At 62.0% G+C, this 17,659-nt stretch overlaps 31 non-coding genes across 31 annotated transcripts; all 31 read right to left on the bottom strand.

Moving 5' to 3' along the window:
* Positions 1–272: 272 nt before the first annotated feature.
* On the bottom strand, positions 273–391 carry LOC140256518 (5S ribosomal RNA). The gene has a single exon (XR_011904783.1). It is a non-coding gene; the product is annotated as a 5S ribosomal RNA (ribosomal RNA).
* A 448-nt stretch (positions 392–839) lies between these two features.
* On the bottom strand, positions 840–958 carry LOC140256517 (5S ribosomal RNA). The gene has a single exon (XR_011904782.1). It is a non-coding gene; the product is annotated as a 5S ribosomal RNA (ribosomal RNA).
* A 448-nt stretch (positions 959–1,406) lies between these two features.
* On the bottom strand, positions 1,407–1,525 carry LOC140256510 (5S ribosomal RNA). The gene has a single exon (XR_011904775.1). It is a non-coding gene; the product is annotated as a 5S ribosomal RNA (ribosomal RNA).
* Positions 1,526–1,973: 448 nt separating this feature from the next.
* LOC140256498 (5S ribosomal RNA) lies at positions 1,974–2,092 on the bottom strand. The gene has a single exon (XR_011904764.1). It is a non-coding gene; the product is annotated as a 5S ribosomal RNA (ribosomal RNA).
* A 448-nt stretch (positions 2,093–2,540) lies between these two features.
* LOC140256516 (5S ribosomal RNA) lies at positions 2,541–2,659 on the bottom strand. The gene has a single exon (XR_011904781.1). It is a non-coding gene; the product is annotated as a 5S ribosomal RNA (ribosomal RNA).
* A 448-nt stretch (positions 2,660–3,107) lies between these two features.
* On the bottom strand, positions 3,108–3,226 carry LOC140256515 (5S ribosomal RNA). Its single transcript, XR_011904780.1, has one exon. It is a non-coding gene; the product is annotated as a 5S ribosomal RNA (ribosomal RNA).
* Positions 3,227–3,674: 448 nt separating this feature from the next.
* On the bottom strand, positions 3,675–3,793 carry LOC140256514 (5S ribosomal RNA). The gene has a single exon (XR_011904779.1). It is a non-coding gene; the product is annotated as a 5S ribosomal RNA (ribosomal RNA).
* Positions 3,794–4,241: 448 nt separating this feature from the next.
* LOC140256513 (5S ribosomal RNA) lies at positions 4,242–4,360 on the bottom strand. Its single transcript, XR_011904778.1, has one exon. It is a non-coding gene; the product is annotated as a 5S ribosomal RNA (ribosomal RNA).
* Positions 4,361–4,808: 448 nt separating this feature from the next.
* Positions 4,809–4,927, bottom strand: LOC140256512 (5S ribosomal RNA). The gene has a single exon (XR_011904777.1). It is a non-coding gene; the product is annotated as a 5S ribosomal RNA (ribosomal RNA).
* Positions 4,928–5,375: 448 nt separating this feature from the next.
* Positions 5,376–5,494, bottom strand: LOC140256511 (5S ribosomal RNA). The gene has a single exon (XR_011904776.1). It is a non-coding gene; the product is annotated as a 5S ribosomal RNA (ribosomal RNA).
* Positions 5,495–5,942: 448 nt separating this feature from the next.
* Positions 5,943–6,061, bottom strand: LOC140256509 (5S ribosomal RNA). The gene has a single exon (XR_011904774.1). It is a non-coding gene; the product is annotated as a 5S ribosomal RNA (ribosomal RNA).
* Positions 6,062–6,509: 448 nt separating this feature from the next.
* Positions 6,510–6,628, bottom strand: LOC140256507 (5S ribosomal RNA). Its single transcript, XR_011904773.1, has one exon. It is a non-coding gene; the product is annotated as a 5S ribosomal RNA (ribosomal RNA).
* Positions 6,629–7,076: 448 nt separating this feature from the next.
* Positions 7,077–7,195, bottom strand: LOC140256506 (5S ribosomal RNA). Its single transcript, XR_011904772.1, has one exon. It is a non-coding gene; the product is annotated as a 5S ribosomal RNA (ribosomal RNA).
* Positions 7,196–7,643: 448 nt separating this feature from the next.
* LOC140256505 (5S ribosomal RNA) lies at positions 7,644–7,762 on the bottom strand. Its single transcript, XR_011904771.1, has one exon. It is a non-coding gene; the product is annotated as a 5S ribosomal RNA (ribosomal RNA).
* A 448-nt stretch (positions 7,763–8,210) lies between these two features.
* Positions 8,211–8,329, bottom strand: LOC140256504 (5S ribosomal RNA). The gene has a single exon (XR_011904770.1). It is a non-coding gene; the product is annotated as a 5S ribosomal RNA (ribosomal RNA).
* Positions 8,330–8,777: 448 nt separating this feature from the next.
* On the bottom strand, positions 8,778–8,896 carry LOC140256503 (5S ribosomal RNA). Its single transcript, XR_011904769.1, has one exon. It is a non-coding gene; the product is annotated as a 5S ribosomal RNA (ribosomal RNA).
* A 448-nt stretch (positions 8,897–9,344) lies between these two features.
* LOC140256502 (5S ribosomal RNA) lies at positions 9,345–9,463 on the bottom strand. Its single transcript, XR_011904768.1, has one exon. It is a non-coding gene; the product is annotated as a 5S ribosomal RNA (ribosomal RNA).
* A 448-nt stretch (positions 9,464–9,911) lies between these two features.
* LOC140256501 (5S ribosomal RNA) lies at positions 9,912–10,030 on the bottom strand. Its single transcript, XR_011904767.1, has one exon. It is a non-coding gene; the product is annotated as a 5S ribosomal RNA (ribosomal RNA).
* Positions 10,031–10,478: 448 nt separating this feature from the next.
* On the bottom strand, positions 10,479–10,597 carry LOC140256500 (5S ribosomal RNA). The gene has a single exon (XR_011904766.1). It is a non-coding gene; the product is annotated as a 5S ribosomal RNA (ribosomal RNA).
* A 448-nt stretch (positions 10,598–11,045) lies between these two features.
* Positions 11,046–11,164, bottom strand: LOC140256499 (5S ribosomal RNA). Its single transcript, XR_011904765.1, has one exon. It is a non-coding gene; the product is annotated as a 5S ribosomal RNA (ribosomal RNA).
* Positions 11,165–11,612: 448 nt separating this feature from the next.
* LOC140256497 (5S ribosomal RNA) lies at positions 11,613–11,731 on the bottom strand. Its single transcript, XR_011904763.1, has one exon. It is a non-coding gene; the product is annotated as a 5S ribosomal RNA (ribosomal RNA).
* Positions 11,732–12,179: 448 nt separating this feature from the next.
* On the bottom strand, positions 12,180–12,298 carry LOC140256496 (5S ribosomal RNA). Its single transcript, XR_011904762.1, has one exon. It is a non-coding gene; the product is annotated as a 5S ribosomal RNA (ribosomal RNA).
* A 448-nt stretch (positions 12,299–12,746) lies between these two features.
* Positions 12,747–12,865, bottom strand: LOC140256495 (5S ribosomal RNA). Its single transcript, XR_011904761.1, has one exon. It is a non-coding gene; the product is annotated as a 5S ribosomal RNA (ribosomal RNA).
* A 448-nt stretch (positions 12,866–13,313) lies between these two features.
* LOC140256494 (5S ribosomal RNA) lies at positions 13,314–13,432 on the bottom strand. The gene has a single exon (XR_011904760.1). It is a non-coding gene; the product is annotated as a 5S ribosomal RNA (ribosomal RNA).
* Positions 13,433–13,880: 448 nt separating this feature from the next.
* Positions 13,881–13,999, bottom strand: LOC140256493 (5S ribosomal RNA). Its single transcript, XR_011904759.1, has one exon. It is a non-coding gene; the product is annotated as a 5S ribosomal RNA (ribosomal RNA).
* A 448-nt stretch (positions 14,000–14,447) lies between these two features.
* LOC140256474 (5S ribosomal RNA) lies at positions 14,448–14,566 on the bottom strand. The gene has a single exon (XR_011904741.1). It is a non-coding gene; the product is annotated as a 5S ribosomal RNA (ribosomal RNA).
* A 448-nt stretch (positions 14,567–15,014) lies between these two features.
* LOC140256491 (5S ribosomal RNA) lies at positions 15,015–15,133 on the bottom strand. The gene has a single exon (XR_011904758.1). It is a non-coding gene; the product is annotated as a 5S ribosomal RNA (ribosomal RNA).
* A 448-nt stretch (positions 15,134–15,581) lies between these two features.
* Positions 15,582–15,700, bottom strand: LOC140256460 (5S ribosomal RNA). The gene has a single exon (XR_011904727.1). It is a non-coding gene; the product is annotated as a 5S ribosomal RNA (ribosomal RNA).
* A 448-nt stretch (positions 15,701–16,148) lies between these two features.
* Positions 16,149–16,267, bottom strand: LOC140256490 (5S ribosomal RNA). The gene has a single exon (XR_011904757.1). It is a non-coding gene; the product is annotated as a 5S ribosomal RNA (ribosomal RNA).
* Positions 16,268–16,715: 448 nt separating this feature from the next.
* LOC140256488 (5S ribosomal RNA) lies at positions 16,716–16,834 on the bottom strand. The gene has a single exon (XR_011904755.1). It is a non-coding gene; the product is annotated as a 5S ribosomal RNA (ribosomal RNA).
* Positions 16,835–17,282: 448 nt separating this feature from the next.
* LOC140256477 (5S ribosomal RNA) lies at positions 17,283–17,401 on the bottom strand. Its single transcript, XR_011904744.1, has one exon. It is a non-coding gene; the product is annotated as a 5S ribosomal RNA (ribosomal RNA).
* Positions 17,402–17,659: the final 258 nt, after the last annotated feature.

Raw genomic sequence — 17,659 nt, 5'->3', positions numbered from 1 at the left:
GCCCTACCACGGACAGCGATACGCACCCAAGCCAAGAAAGACAACCACTGCCCCGCTTACAGCACCGCAAACCCACCGCGCGCGCACGACTCACCAACGGAAGCCTCGGTTGCCACTTGCACGCACATCCCGCTGCCCCAACGGGCCCCCAAACCAACTCGCACGCCCACCAGCTTCACAACACTTACGCACCCACACAGCTCCCCAGAGGACCCGCAGCGACACGGCAGCGCAACCGCCCGGCCCCGCGGGCCCCAAGGGGAAAAGAAAAAAGCCTACAGCACCCGGTATTCCCAGGAGGTCTCCCATCCAAGTACTAACCAGGCCCGACCCTGCTTAGCTTCCGAGATCAGACGAGATCGGGCGTTACCAGGGTGGGATGGCCGTAGGCACCTCCCGCTCCTGCTCAGGCCCTCTTCCCAGCTTCACGCACTACCAAAGCCCCACACGCTAACACAACGCTCAGCCAAACACACACAGCCCTCCTGACTACGACAAAGACCAACCCACACGCAAGTCCACCCAACTCAAACACGCTTACGCACAACACCGCACAACACTCGACGCGCCCTACCACGGACAGCGATACGCACCCAAGCCAAGAAAGACAACCACTGCCCCGCTTACAGCACCGCAAACCCACCGCACGCGCACGACTCACCAACTGAAGCCTCGGTTGCCACTTGCACGCACATCCCGCTGCCCCAACGGGCCCCCAAACCAACTCGCACGCCCACCAGCCCCACAACACTTACGCACCCACACAGCTCCCCAGAGGACCCGCAGCGACACGGCAGCGCAACCGCCCGGCCCCGCGGGCCCCAAGGGGAAAAGAAAAAAGCCTACAGCACCCGGTATTCCCAGGAGGTCTCCCATCCAAGTACTAACCAGGCCCGACCCTGCTTAGCTTCCGAGATCAGACGAGATCGGGCGTTACCAGGGTGGGATGGCCGTAGGCACCTCCTGCTCCTGCTCAGGCCCTCTTCCCAGCTTCACGCACTACCAAAGCCCCACACGCTAACACAACGCTCAGCCAAACACACACAGCCCTCCTGACTACAACAAAGACCAACCCACACGCAAGTCCACCCAACTCAAACACGCTTACGCACAACACCGCACAACACTCGACGCGCCCTACCACGGACAGCGATACGCACCCAAGCCAAGAAAGACAACCACTGCCCCGCTTACAGCACCGCAAACCCACCGCACGCGCACGACTCACCAACGGAAGCCTCGGTTGCCACTTGCACGCACATCCCGCTGCCCCAACGGGCCCCCAAACCAACTCGCACGCCCACCAGCCCCACAACACTTACGCACCCACACAGCTCCCCAGAGGACCCGTAGCGACACGGCAGCGCAACCGCCCGGCCCCGCGGGCCCCAAGGGGAAAAGAAAAAAGCCTACAGCACCCGGTATTCCCAGGAGGTCTCCCATCCAAGTACTAACCAGGCCCGACCCTGCTTAGCTTCCGAGATCAGATGAGATCGGGCGTTACCAGGGTGGGATGGCCGTAGGCACCTCCCGCTCCTGCTCAGGCCCTCTTCCCAGCTTCACGCACTACCAAAGCCCCACACGCTAACACAACGCTCAGCCAAACACACACAGCCCTCCTGACTACAACAAAGACCAACCCACACGCAAGTCCACCCAACTCAAACACGCTTACGCACAACACCGCACAACACTCGACGCGCCCTACCACGGACAGCGATACGCACCCAAGCCAAGAAAGACAACCACTGCCCCGCTTACAGCACCGCAAACCCACCGCACGCGCACGACTCACCAACGGAAGCCTCGGTTGCCACTTGCACGCACATCCCGCTGCCCCAACGGGCCCCCAAACCAACTCGCACGCCCACCAGCCCCACAACACTTACGCACCCACACAGCTCCCCAGAGGACCCGCAGCGACACGGCAGCGCAACCGCCCGGCCCCGCGGGCCCCAAGGGGAAAAGAAAAAAGCCTACAGCACCCGGTATTCCCAGGAGGTCTCCCATCCAAGTACTAACCAGGCCCGACCCTGCTTAGCTTCCGAGATCAGATGAGATCGGGCGTTACCAGGGTGGGATGGCCGTAGGCACCTCCCGCTCCTGCTCAGGCCCTCTTCCCAGCTTCACGCACTACCAAAGCCCCACACGCTAACACAACGCTCAGCCAAACACACACAGCCCTCCTGACTACAACAAAGACCAACCCACACGCAAGTCCACCCAACTCAAACACGCTTACGCACAACACCGCACAACACTCGACGCGCCCTACCACGGACAGCGATACGCACCCAAGCCAAGAAAGACAACCACTGCCCCGCTTACAGCACCGCAAACCCACCGCACGCGCACGACTCACCAACGGAAGCCTCGGTTGCCACTTGCACGCACATCCCGCTGCCCCAACGGGCCCCCAAACCAACTCGCACGCCCACCAGCCCCACAACACTTACGCACCCACACAGCTCCCCAGAGGACCCGCAGCGACACGGCAGCGCAACCGCCCGGCCCCGCGGGCCCCAAGGGGAAAAGAAAAAAGCCTACAGCACCCGGTATTCCCAGGAGGTCTCCCATCCAAGTACTAACCAGGCCCGACCCTGCTTAGCTTCCGAGATCAGACGAGATCGGGCGTTACCAGGGTGGGATGGCCGTAGGCACCTCCCGCTCCTGCTCAGGCCCTCTTCCCAGCTTCACGCACTACCAAAGCCCCACACGCTAACACAACGCTCAGCCAAACACACACAGCCCTCCTGACTACAACAAAGACCAACCCACACGCAAGTCCACCCAACTCAAACACGCTTACGCACAACACCGCACAACACTCGACGCGCCCTACCACGGACAGCGATACGCACCCAAGCCAAGAAAGACAACCACTGCCCCGCTTACAGCACCGCAAACCCACCGCGCGCGCACGACTCACCAACGGAAGCCTCGGTTGCCACTTGCACGCACATCCCGCTGCCCCAACGGGCCCCCAAACCAACTCGCACGCCCACCAGCTTCACAACACTTACGCACCCACACAGCTCCCCAGAGGACCCGCAGCGACACGGCAGCGCAACCGCCCGGCCCCGCGGGCCCCAAGGGGAAAAGAAAAAAGCCTACAGCACCCGGTATTCCCAGGAGGTCTCCCATCCAAGTACTAACCAGGCCCGACCCTGCTTAGCTTCCGAGATCAGACGAGATCGGGCGTTACCAGGGTGGGATGGCCGTAGGCACCTCCCGCTCCTGCTCAGGCCCTCTTCCCAGCTTCACGCACTACCAAAGCCCCACACGCTAACACAACGCTCAGCCAAACACACACAGCCCTCCTGACTACGACAAAGACCAACCCACACGCAAGTCCACCCAACTCAAACACGCTTACGCACAACACCGCACAACACTCGACGCGCCCTACCACGGACAGCGATACGCACCCAAGCCAAGAAAGACAACCACTGCCCCGCTTACAGCACCGCAAACCCACCGCACGCGCACGACTCACCAACTGAAGCCTCGGTTGCCACTTGCACGCACATCCCGCTGCCCCAACGGGCCCCCAAACCAACTCGCACGCCCACCAGCCCCACAACACTTACGCACCCACACAGCTCCCCAGAGGACCCGCAGCGACACGGCAGCGCAACCGCCCGGCCCCGCGGGCCCCAAGGGGAAAAGAAAAAAGCCTACAGCACCCGGTATTCCCAGGAGGTCTCCCATCCAAGTACTAACCAGGCCCGACCCTGCTTAGCTTCCGAGATCAGACGAGATCGGGCGTTACCAGGGTGGGATGGCCGTAGGCACCTCCTGCTCCTGCTCAGGCCCTCTTCCCAGCTTCACGCACTACCAAAGCCCCACACGCTAACACAACGCTCAGCCAAACACACACAGCCCTCCTGACTACAACAAAGACCAACCCACACGCAAGTCCACCCAACTCAAACACGCTTACGCACAACACCGCACAACACTCGACGCGCCCTACCACGGACAGCGATACGCACCCAAGCCAAGAAAGACAACCACTGCCCCGCTTACAGCACCGCAAACCCACCGCACGCGCACGACTCACCAACGGAAGCCTCGGTTGCCACTTGCACGCACATCCCGCTGCCCCAACGGGCCCCCAAACCAACTCGCACGCCCACCAGCCCCACAACACTTACGCACCCACACAGCTCCCCAGAGGACCCGTAGCGACACGGCAGCGCAACCGCCCGGCCCCGCGGGCCCCAAGGGGAAAAGAAAAAAGCCTACAGCACCCGGTATTCCCAGGAGGTCTCCCATCCAAGTACTAACCAGGCCCGACCCTGCTTAGCTTCCGAGATCAGACGAGATCGGGCGTTACCAGGGTGGGATGGCCGTAGGCACCTCCCGCTCGTGCTCAGGCCCTGTTCCCAGCTTCACGCACTACCAAAGCCCCACACGCTAACACAACGCTCAGCCAAACACACACAGCCCTCCTGACTACAACAAAGACCAACCCACACGCAAGTCCACCCAACTCAAACACGCTTACGCACAACACCGCACAACACTCGACGCGCCCTACCACGGACAGCGATACGCACCCAAGCCAAGAAAGACAACCACTGCCCCGCTTACAGCACCGCAAACCCACCGCACGCGCACGACTCACCAACGGAAGCCTCGGTTGCCACTTGCACGCACATCCCGCTGCCCCAACGGGCCCCCAAACCAACTCGCACGCCCACCAGCCCCACAACACTTACGCACCCACACAGCTCCCCAGAGGACCCGCAGCGACACGGCAGCGCAACCGCCCGGCCCCGCGGGCCCCAAGGGGAAAAGAAAAAAGCCTACAGCACCCGGTATTCCCAGGAGGTCTCCCATCCAAGTACTAACCAGGCCCGACCCTGCTTAGCTTCCGAGATCAGACGAGATCGGGCGTTACCAGGGTGGGATGGCCGTAGGCACCTCCCGCTCGTGCTCAGGCCCTGTTCCCAGCTTCACGCACTACCAAAGCCCCACACGCTAACACAACGCTCAGCCAAACACACACAGCCCTCCTGACTACAACAAAGACCAACCCACACGCAAGTCCACCCAACTCAAACACGCTTACGCACAACACCGCACAACACTCGACGCGCCCTACCACGGACAGCGATACGCACCCAAGCCAAGAAAGACAACCACTGCCCCGCTTACAGCACCGCAAACCCACCGCACGCGCACGACTCACCAACGGAAGCCTCGGTTGCCACTTGCACGCACATCCCGCTGCCCCAACGGGCCCCCAAACCAACTCGCACGCCCACCAGCCCCACAACACTTACGCACCCACACAGCTCCCCAGAGGACCCGCAGCGACACGGCAGCGCAACCGCCCGGCCCCGCGGGCCCCAAGGGGAAAAGAAAAAAGCCTACAGCACCCGGTATTCCCAGGAGGTCTCCCATCCAAGTACTAACCAGGCCCGACCCTGCTTAGCTTCCGAGATCAGACGAGATCGGGCGTTACCAGGGTGGGATGGCCGTAGGCACCTCCCGCTCCTGCTCAGGCCCTCTTCCCAGCTTCACGCACTACCAAAGCCCCACACGCTAACACAACGCTCAGCCAAACACACACAGCCCTCCTGACTACAACAAAGACCAACCCACACGCAAGTCCACCCAACTCAAACACGCTTACGCACAACACCGCACAACACTCGACGCGCCCTACCACGGACAGCGATACGCACCCAAGCCAAGAAAGACAACCACTGCCCCGCTTACAGCACCGCAAACCCACCGCACGCGCACGACTCACCAACGGAAGCCTCGGTTGCCACTTGCACGCACATCCCGCTGCCCCAACGGGCCCCCAAACCAACTCGCACGCCCACCAGCCCCACAACACTTACGCACCCACACAGCTCCCCAGAGGACCCGCAGCGACACGGCAGCGCAACCGCCCGGCCCCGCGGGCCCCAAGGGGAAAAGAAAAAAGCCTACAGCACCCGGTATTCCCAGGAGGTCTCCCATCCAAGTACTAACCAGGCCCGACCCTGCTTAGCTTCCGAGATCAGACGAGATCGGGCGTTACCAGGGTGGGATGGCCGTAGGCACCTCCCGCTCCTGCTCAGGCCCTCTTCCCAGCTTCACGCACTACCAAAGCCCCACACGCTAACACAACGCTCAGCCAAACACACACAGCCCTCCTGACTACAACAAAGACCAACCCACACGCAAGTCCACCCAACTCAAACACGCTTACGCACAACACCGCACAACACTCGACGCGCCCTACCACGGACAGCGATACGCACCCAAGCCAAGAAAGACAACCACTGCCCCGCTTACAGCACCGCAAACCCACCGCACGCGCACGACTCACCAACGGAAGCCTCGGTTGCCACTTGCACGCACATCCCGCTGCCCCAACGGGCCCCCAAACCAACTCGCACGCCCACCAGCCCCACAACACTTACGCACCCACACAGCTCCCCAGAGGACCCGCAGCGACACGGCAGCGCAACCGCCCGGCCCCGCGGGCCCCAAGGGGAAAAGAAAAAAGCCTACAGCACCCGGTATTCCCAGGAGGTCTCCCATCCAAGTACTAACCAGGCCCGACCCTGCTTAGCTTCCGAGATCAGACGAGATCGGGCGTTACCAGGGTGGGATGGCCGTAGGCACCTCCCGCTCCTGCTCAGGCCCTCTTCCCAGCTTCACGCACTACCAAAGCCCCACACGCTAACACAACGCTCAGCCAAACACACACAGCCCTCCTGACTACAACAAAGACCAACCCACACGCAAGTCCACCCAACTCAAACACGCTTACGCACAACACCGCACAACACTCGACGCGCCCTACCACGGACAGCGATACGCACCCAAGCCAAGAAAGACAACCACTGCCCCGCTTACAGCACCGCAAACCCACCGCACGCGCACGACTCACCAACGGAAGCCTCGGTTGCCACTTGCACGCACATCCCGCTGCCCCAACGGGCCCCCAAACCAACTCGCACGCCCACCAGCCCCACAACACTTACGCACCCACACAGCTCCCCAGAGGACCCGCAGCGACACGGCAGCGCAACCGCCCGGCCCCGCGGGCCCCAAGGGGAAAAGAAAAAAGCCTACAGCACCCGGTATTCCCAGGAGGTCTCCCATCCAAGTACTAACCAGGCCCGACCCTGCTTAGCTTCCGAGATCAGACGAGATCGGGCGTTACCAGGGTGGGATGGCCGTAGGCACCTCCTGCTCCTGCTCAGGCCCTCTTCCCAGCTTCACGCACTACCAAAGCCCCACACGCTAACACAACGCTCAGCCAAACACACACAGCCCTCCTGACTACAACAAAGACCAACCCACACGCAAGTCCACCCAACTCAAACACGCTTACGCACAACACCGCACAACACTCGACGCGCCCTACCACGGACAGCGATACGCACCCAAGCCAAGAAAGACAACCACTGCCCCGCTTACAGCACCGCAAACCCACCGCACGCGCACGACTCACCAACGGAAGCCTCGGTTGCCACTTGCACGCACATCCCGCTGCCCCAACGGGCCCCCAAACCAACTCGCACGCCCACCAGCCCCACAACACTTACGCACCCACACAGCTCCCCAGAGGACCCGCAGCGACACGGCAGCGCAACCGCCCGGCCCCGCGGGCCCCAAGAGGAAAAGAAAAAAGCCTACAGCACCCGGTATTCCCAGGAGGTCTCCCATCCAAGTACTAACCAGGCCCGACCCTGCTTAGCTTCCGAGATCAGACGAGATCGGGCGTTACCAGGGTGGGATGGCCGTAGGCACCTCCCGCTCCTGCTCAGGCCCTCTTCCCAGCTTCACGCACTACCAAAGCCCCACACGCTAACACAACGCTCAGCCAAACACACACAGCCCTCCTGACTACAACAAAGACCAACCCACACGCAAGTCCACCCAACTCAAACACGCTTACGCACAACACCGCACAACACTCGACGCGCCCTACCACGGACAGCGATACGCACCCAAGCCAAGAAAGACAACCACTGCCCCGCTTACAGCACCGCAAACCCACCGCACGCGCACGACTCACCAACGGAAGCCTCGGTTGCCACTTGCACGCACATCCCGCTGCCCCAACGGGCCCCCAAACCAACTCGCACGCCCACCAGCCCCACAACACTTACGCACCCACACAGCTCCCCAGAGGACCCGCAGCGACACGGCAGCGCAACCGCCCGGCCCCGCGGGCCCCAAGGGGAAAAGAAAAAAGCCTACAGCACCCGGTATTCCCAGGAGGTCTCCCATCCAAGTACTAACCAGGCCCGACCCTGCTTAGCTTCCGAGATCAGACGAGATCGGGCGTTACCAGGGTGGGATGGCCGTAGGCACCTCCTGCTCCTGCTCAGGCCCTCTTCCCAGCTTCACGCACTACCAAAGCCCCACACGCTAACACAACGCTCAGCCAAACACACACAGCCCTCCTGACTACAACAAAGACCAACCCACACGCAAGTCCACCCAACTCAAACACGCTTACGCACAACACCGCACAACACTCGACGCGCCCTACCACGGACAGCGATACGCACCCAAGCCAAGAAAGACAACCACTGCCCCGCTTACAGCACCGCAAACCCACCGCACGCGCACGACTCACCAACGGAAGCCTCGGTTGCCACTTGCACGCACATCCCGCTGCCCCAACGGGCCCCCAAACCAACTCGCACGCCCACCAGCCCCACAACACTTACGCACCCACACAGCTCCCCAGAGGACCCGCAGCGACACGGCAGCGCAACCGCCCGGCCCCGCGGGCCCCAAGGGGAAAAGAAAAAAGCCTACAGCACCCGGTATTCCCAGGAGGTCTCCCATCCAAGTACTAACCAGGCCCGACCCTGCTTAGCTTCCGAGATCAGACGAGATCGGGCGTTACCAGGGTGGGATGGCCGTAGGCACCTCCTGCTCCTGCTCAGGCCCTCTTCCCAGCTTCACGCACTACCAAAGCCCCACACGCTAACACAACGCTCAGCCAAACACACACAGCCCTCCTGACTACAACAAAGACCAACCCACACGCAAGTCCACCCAACTCAAACACGCTTACGCACAACACCGCACAACACTCGACGCGCCCTACCACGGACAGCGATACGCACCCAAGCCAAGAAAGACAACCACTGCCCCGCTTACAGCACCGCAAACCCACCGCACGCGCACGACTCACCAACGGAAGCCTCGGTTGCCACTTGCACGCACATCCCGCTGCCCCAACGGGCCCCAAAACCAACTCGCACGCCCACCAGCCCCACAACACTTACGCACCCACACAGCTCCCCAGAGGACCCGCAGCGACACGGCAGCGCAACCGCCCGGCCCCGCGGGCCCCAAGGGGAAAAGAAAAAAGCCTACAGCACCCGGTATTCCCAGGAGGTCTCCCATCCAAGTACTAACCAGGCCCGACCCTGCTTAGCTTCCGAGATCAGACGAGATCGGGCGTTACCAGGGTGGGATGGCCGTAGGCACCTCCTGCTCCTGCTCAGGCCCTCTTCCCAGCTTCACGCACTACCAAAGCCCCACACGCTAACACAACGCTCAGCCAAACACACACAGCCCTCCTGACTACAACAAAGACCAACCCACACGCAAGTCCACCCAACTCAAACACGCTTACGCACAACACCGCACAACACTCGACGCGCCCTACCACGGACAGCGATGCGCACCCAAGCCAAGAAAGACAACCACTGCCCCGCTTACAGCACCGCAAACCCACCGCACGCGCACGACTCACCAACGGAAGCCTCGGTTGCCACTTGCACGCACATCCCACTGCCCCAACGGGCCCCCAAACCAACTCGCACGCCCACCAGCCCCACAACACTTACGCACCCACACAGCTCCCCAGAGGACCCGCAGCGACACGGCAGCGCAAACGCCCGGCCCCGCGGGCCCCAAGGGGAAAAGAAAAAAGCCTACAGCACCCGGTATTCCCAGGAGGTCTCCCATCCAAGTACTAACCAGGCCCGACCCTGCTTAGCTTCCGAGATCAGACGAGATCGGGCGTTACCAGGGTGGGATGGCCGTAGGCACCTCCCGCTCCTGCTCAGGCCCTCTTCCCAGCTTCACGCACTACCAAAGCCCCACACGCTAACACAACGCTCAGCCAAACACACACAGCCCTCCTGACTACAACAAAGACCAACCCACACGCAAGTCCACCCAACTCAAACACGCTTACGCACAACACCGCACAACACTCGACGCGCCCTACCACGGACAGCGATACGCACCCAAGCCAAGAAAGACAACCACTGCCCCGCTTACAGCACCGCAAACCCACCGCACGCGCACGACTCACCAACGGAAGCCTCGGTTGCCACTTGCACGCACATCCCGCTGCCCCAACGGGCCCCCAAACCAACTCGCACGCCCACCAGCCCCACAACACTTACGCACCCACACAGCTCCCCAGAGGACCCGCAGCGACACGGCAGCGCAACCGCCCGGCCCCGCGGGCCCCAAGGGGAAAAGAAAAAAGCCTACAGCACCCGGTATTCCCAGGAGGTCTCCCATCCAAGTACTAACCAGGCCCGACCCTGCTTAGCTTCCGAGATCAGACGAGATCGGGCGTTACCAGGGTGGGATGGCCGTAGGCACCTCCCGCTCCTGCTCAGGCCCTCTTCCCAGCTTCACGCACTACCAAAGCCCCACACGCTAACACAACGCTCAGCCAAACACACACAGCCCTCCTGACTACAACAAAGACCAACCCACACGCAAGTCCACCCAACTCAAACACGCTTACGCACAACACCGCACAACACTCGACGCGCCCTACCACGGACAGCGATACGCACCCAAGCCAAGAAAGACAACCACTGCCCCGCTTACAGCACCGCAAACCCACCGCACGCGCACGACTCACCAACGGAAGCCTCGGTTGCCACTTGCACGCACATCCCGCTGCCCCAACGGGCCCCCAAACCAACTCGCACGCCCACCAGCCCCACAACACTTACGCACCCACACAGCTCCCCAGAGGACCCGCAGCGACACGGCAGCGCAACCGCCCGGCCCCGCGGGCCCCAAGGGGAAAAGAAAAAAGCCTACAGCACCCGGTATTCCCAGGAGGTCTCCCATCCAAGTACTAACCAGGCCCGACCCTGCTTAGCTTCCGAGATCAGACGAGATCGGGCGTTACCAGGGTGGGATGGCCGTAGGCACCTCCCGCTCCTGCTCAGGCCCTCTTCCCAGCTTCACGCACTACCAAAGCCCCACACGCTAACACAACGCTCAGCCAAACACACACAGCCCTCCTGACTACAACAAAGACCAACCCACACGCAAGTCCACCCAACTCAAACACGCTTACGCACAACACCGCACAACACTCGACGCGCCCTACCACGGACAGCGATACGCACCCAAGCCAAGAAAGACAACCACTGCCCCGCTTACAGCACCGCAAACCCACCGCACGCGCACGACTCACCAACGGAAGCCTCGGTTGCCACTTGCACGCACATCCCGCTGCCCCAACGGGCCCCCAAACCAACTCGCACGCCCACCAGCCCCACAACACTTACGCACCCACACAGCTCCCCAGAGGACCCGCAGCGACACGGCAGCGCAACCGCCCGGCCCCGCGGGCCCCAAGGGGAAAAGAAAAAAGCCTACAGCACCCGGTATTCCCAGGAGGTCTCCCATCCAAGTACTAACCAGGCCCGACCCTGCTTAGCTTCCGAGATCAGACGAGATCGGGCGTTACCAGGGTGGGATGGCCGTAGGCACCTCCCGCTCCTGCTCAGGCCCTCTTCCCAGCTTCACGCACTACCAAAGCCCCACACGCTAACACAACGCTCAGCCAAACACACACAGCCCTCCTGACTACAACAAAGACCAACCCACACGCAAGTCCACCCAACTCAAACACGCTTACGCACAACACCGCACAACACTCGACGCGCCCTACCACGGACAGCGATACGCACCCAAGCCAAGAAAGACAACCACTGCCCCGCTTACAGCACCGCAAACCCACCGCACGCGCACGACTCACCAACGGAAGCCTCGGTTGCCACTTGCACGCACATCCCGCTGCCCCAACGGGCCCCCAAACCAACTCGCACGCCCACCAGCCCCACAACACTTACGCACCCACACAGCTCCCCAGAGGACCCGCAGCGACACGGCAGCGCAACCGCCCGGCCCCGCGGGCCCCAAGGGGAAAAGAAAAAAGCCTACAGCACCCGGTATTCCCAGGAGGTCTCCCATCCAAGTACTAACCAGGCCCGACCCTGCTTAGCTTCCGAGATCAGACGAGATCGGGCGTTACCAGGGTGGGATGGCCGTAGGCACCTCCTGCTCCTGCTCAGGCCCTCTTCCCAGCTTCACGCACTACCAAAGCCCCACACGCTAACACAATGCTCAGCCAAACACACACAGCCCTCCTGACTACAACAAAGACCAACCCACACGCAAGTCCACCCAACTCAAACACGCTTACGCACAACACCGCACAACACTCGACGCGCCCTACCACGGACAGCGATACGCACCCAAGCCAAGAAAGACAACCACTGCCCCGCTTACAGCACCGCAAACCCACCGCACGCGCACGACTCACCAACGGAAGCCTCGGTTGCCACTTGCACGCACATCCCGCTGCCCCAACGGGCCCCCAAACCAACTCGCACGCCCACCAGCCCCACAACACTTACGCACCCACACAGCTCCCCAGAGGACCCGCAGCGACACGGCAGCGCAACCGCCCGGCCCCGCGGGCCCCAAGGGGAAAAGAAAAAAGCCTACAGCACCCGGTATTCCCAGGAGGTCTCCCATCCAAGTACTAACCAGGCCCGACCCTGCTTAGCTTCCGAGATCAGACGAGATCGGGCGTTACCAGGGTGGGATGGCCGTAGGCACCTCCCGCTCCTGCTCAGGCCCTCTTCCCAGCTTCACGCACTACCAAAGCCCCACACGCTAACACAACGCTCAGCCAAACACACACAGCCCTCCTGACTACAACAAAGACCAACCCACACGCAAGTCCACCCAACTCAAACACGCTTACGCACAACACCGCACAACACTCGACGCGCCCTACCACGGACAGCGATACGCACCCAAGCCAAGAAAGACAACCACTGCCCCGCTTACAGCACCGCAAACCCACCGCACGCGCACGACTCACCAACGGAAGCCTCGGTTGCCACTTGCACGCACATCCCGCTGCCCCAACGGGCCCCCAAACCAACTCGCACGCCCACCAGCCCCACAACACTTACGCACCCACACAGCTCCCCAGAGGACCCGCAGCGACACGGCAGCGCAACCGCCCGGCCCCGCGGGCCCCAAGGGGAAAAGAAAAAAGCCTACAGCACCCGGTATTCCCAGGAGGTCTCCCATCCAAGTACTAACCAGGCCCGACCCTGCTTAGCTTCCGAGATCAGACGAGATCGGGCGTTACCAGGGTGGGATGGCCGTAGGCACCTCCCGCTCCTGCTCAGGCCCTCTTCCCAGCTTCACGCACTACCAAAGCCCCACACGCTAACACAACGCTCAGCCAAACACACACAGCCCTCCTGACTACAACAAAGACCAACCCACACGCAAGTCCACCCAACTCAAACACGCTTACGCACAACACCGCACAACACTCGACGCGCCCTACCACGGACAGCGATACGCACCCAAGCCAAGAAAGACAACCACTGCCCCGCTTACAGCACCGCAAACCCACCGCACGCGCACGACTCACCAACGGAAGCCTCGGTTGCCACTTGCACGCACATCCCGCTGCCCCAACGGGCCCCCAAACCAACTCGCACGCCCACCAGCCCCACAACACTTACGCACCCACACAGCTCCCCAGAGGACCCGCAGCGACACGGCAGCGCAACCGCCCGGCCCCGCGGGCCCCAAGGGGAAAAGAAAAAAGCCTACAGCACCCGGTATTCCCAGGAGGTCTCCCATCCAAGTACTAACCAGGCCCGACCCTGCTTAGCTTCCGAGATCAGACGAGATCGGGCGTTACCAGGGTGGGATGGCCGTAGGCACCTCCCGCTCCTGCTCAGGCCCTCTTCCCAGCTTCACGCACTACCAAAGCCCCACACGCTAACACAACGCTCAGCCAAACACACACAGCCCTCCTGACTACAACAAAGACCAACCCACACGCAAGTCCACCCAACTCAAACACGCTTACGCACAACACCGCACAACACTCGACGCGCCCTACCACGGACAGCGATACGCACCCAAGCCAAGAAAGACAACCACTGCCCCGCTTACAGCACCGCAAACCCACCGCACGCGCACGACTCACCAACGGAAGCCTCGGTTGCCACTTGCACGCACATCCCGCTGCCCCAACGGGCCCCCAAACCAACTCGCACGCCCACCAGCCCCACAACACTTACGCACCCACACAGCTCCCCAGAGGACCCGCAGCGACACGGCAGCGCAACCGCCCGGCCCCGCGGGCCCCAAGGGGAAAAGAAAAAAGCCTACAGCACCCGGTATTCCCAGGAGGTCTCCCATCCAAGTACTAACCAGGCCCGACCCTGCTTAGCTTCCGAGATCAGACGAGATCGGGCGTTACCAGGGTGGGATGGCCATAGGCACCTCCCGCTCCTGCTCAGGCCCTCTTCCCAGCTTCACGCACTACCAAAGCCCCACACGCTAACACAACGCTCAGCCAAACACACACAGCCCTCCTGACTACAACAAAGACCAACCCACACGCAAGTCCACCCAACTCAAACACGCTTACGCACAACACCGCACAACACTCGACGCGCCCTACCACGGACAGCGATACGCACCCAAGCCAAGAAAGACAACCACTGCCCCGCTTACAGCACCGCAAACCCACCGCACGCGCACGACTCACCAACGGAAGCCTCGGTTGCCACTTGCACGCACATCCCGCTGCCCCAACGGGCCCCCAAACCAACTCGCACGCCCACCAGCCCCACAACACTTACGCACCCACACAGCTCCCCAGAGGACCCGCAGCGACACGGCAGCGCAACCGCCCGGCCCCGCGGGCCCCAAGGGGAAAAGAAAAAAGCCTACAGCACCCGGTATTCCCAGGAGGTCTCCCATCCAAGTACTAACCAGGCCCGACCCTGCTTAGCTTCCGAGATCAGACGAGATCGGGCGTTACCAGGGTGGGATGGCCGTAGGCACCTCCCGCTCCTGCTCAGGCCCTCTTCCCAGCTTCACGCACTACCAAAGCCCCACACGCTAACACAACGCTCAGCCAAACACACACAGCCCTCCTGACTACAACAAAGACCAACCCACACGCAAGTCCACCCAACTCAAACACGCTTACGCACAACACCGCACAACACTCGACGCGCCCTACCACGGACAGCGATACGCACCCAAGCCAAGAAAGACAACCACTGCCCCGCTTACAGCACCGCAAACCCACCGCACGCGCACGACTCACCAACGGAAGCCTCGGTTGCCACTTGCACGCACATCCCGCTGCCCCAACGGGCCCCCAAACCAACTCGCACGCCCACCAGCCCCACAACACTTACGCACCCACACAGCTCCCCAGAGGACCCGCAGCGACACGGCAGCGCAACCGCCCGGCCCCGCGGGCCCCAAGGGGAAAAGAAAAAAGCCTACAGCACCCGGTATTCCCAGGAGGTCTCCCATCCAAGTACTAACCAGGCCCGACCCTGCTTAGCTTCCGAGATCAGATGAGATCGGGCGTTACCAGGGTGGGATGGCCGTAGGCACCTCCCGCTCCTGCTCAGGCCCTCTTCCCAGCTTCACGCACTACCAAAGCCCCACACGCTAACACAACGCTCAGCCAAACACACACAGCCCTCCTGACTACAACAAAGACCAACCCACACGCAAGTCCACCCAACTCAAACACGCTTACGCACAACACCGCACAACACTCGACGCGCCCTACCACGGACAGCGATACGCACCCAAGCCAAGAAAGACAACCACTGCCCCGCTTACAGCACCGCAAACCCACCGCACGCGCACGACTCACCAACGGAAGCCTCGGTTGCCACTTGCACGCACATCCCGCTGCCCCAACGGGCCCCCAAACCAACTCGCACGCCCACCAGCCCCACAACACTTACGCACCCACACAGCTCCCCAGAGGACCCGCAGCGACACGGCAGCGCAACCGCCCGGCCCCGCGGGCCCCAAGGGGAAAAGAAAAAAGCCTACAGCACCCGGTATTCCCAGGAGGTCTCCCATCCAAGTACTAACCAGGCCCGACCCTGCTTAGCTTCCGAGATCAGACGAGATCGGGCGTTACCAGGGTGGGATGGCCGTAGGCACCTCCCGCTCCTGCTCAGGCCCTCTTCCCAGCTTCACGCACTACCAAAGCCCCACACGCTAACACAACGCTCAGCCAAACACACACAGCCCTCCTGACTACAACAAAGACCAACCCACACGCAAGTCCACCCAACTCAAACACGCTTACGCACAACACCGCACAACACTCGACGCGCCCTACCACGGACAGCGATACGCACCCAAGCCAAGAAAGACAACCACTGCCCCGCTTACAGCACCGCAAACCCACCGCACGCGCACGACTCACCAACGGAAGCCTCGGTTGCCACTTGCACGCACATCCCGCTGCCCCAACGGGCCCCCAAACCAACTCGCACGCCCACCAGCCCCACAACACTTACGCACCCACACAGCTCCCCAGAGGACCCGCAGCGACACGGCAGCGCAACCGCCCGGCCCCGCGGGCCCCAAGGGGAAAAGAAAAAAGCCTACAGCACCCGGTATTCCCAGGAGGTCTCCCATCCAAGTACTAACCAGGCCCGACCCTGCTTAGCTTCCGAGATCAGACGAGATCGGGCGTTACCAGGGTGGGATGGCCGTAGGCACCTCCCGCTCCTGCTCAGGCCCTCTTCCCAGCTTCACGCACTACCAAAGCCCCACACGCTAACACAACGCTCAGCCAAACACACACAGCCCTCCTGACTACAACAAAGACCAACCCACACGCAAGTCCACCCAACTCAAACACGCTTACGCACAACACCGCACAACACTCGACGCGCCCTACCACGGACAGCGATACGCACCCAAGCCAAGAAAGACAACCACTGCCCCGCTTACAGCACCGCAAACCCACCGCACGCGCACGACTCACCAACGGAAGCCTCGGTTGCCACTTGCACGCACATCCCGCTGCCCCAACGGGCCCCCAAACCAACTCGCACGCCCACCAGCCCCACAACACTTACGCACCCACACAGCTCCCCAGAGGACCCGCAGCGACACGGCAGCGCAACCGCCCGGCCCCGCGGGCCCCAAGGGGAAAAGAAAAAAGCCTACAGCACCCGGTATTCCCAGGAGGTCTCCCATCCAAGTACTAACCAGGCCCGACCCTGCTTAGCTTCCGAGATCAGACGAGATCGGGCGTTACCAGGGTGGGATGGCCGTAGGCACCTCCCACTCCTGCTCAGGCCCTCTTCCCAGCTTCACGCACTACCAAAGCCCCACACGCTAACACAACGCTCAGCCAAACACACACAGCCCTCCTGACTACAACAAAGACCAACCCACACGCAAGTCCACCCAACTCAAACACGCTTACGCACAACACCGCACAACACTCGACGCGCCCTACCACGGACAGCGATACGCACCCAAGCCAAGAAAGACAACCACTGCCCCGCTTACAGCACCGCAAACCCACCGCACG

This window comes from Excalfactoria chinensis, chromosome 9 (assembly GCF_039878825.1).
Source record: "Excalfactoria chinensis isolate bCotChi1 chromosome 9, bCotChi1.hap2, whole genome shotgun sequence".
Taxonomy (NCBI): Eukaryota; Metazoa; Chordata; class Aves; order Galliformes; family Phasianidae; genus Excalfactoria; species Excalfactoria chinensis.
Note: the sequence above shows the minus strand (reverse complement) of the source record. Positions and strands in the feature narration are given on the sequence as shown.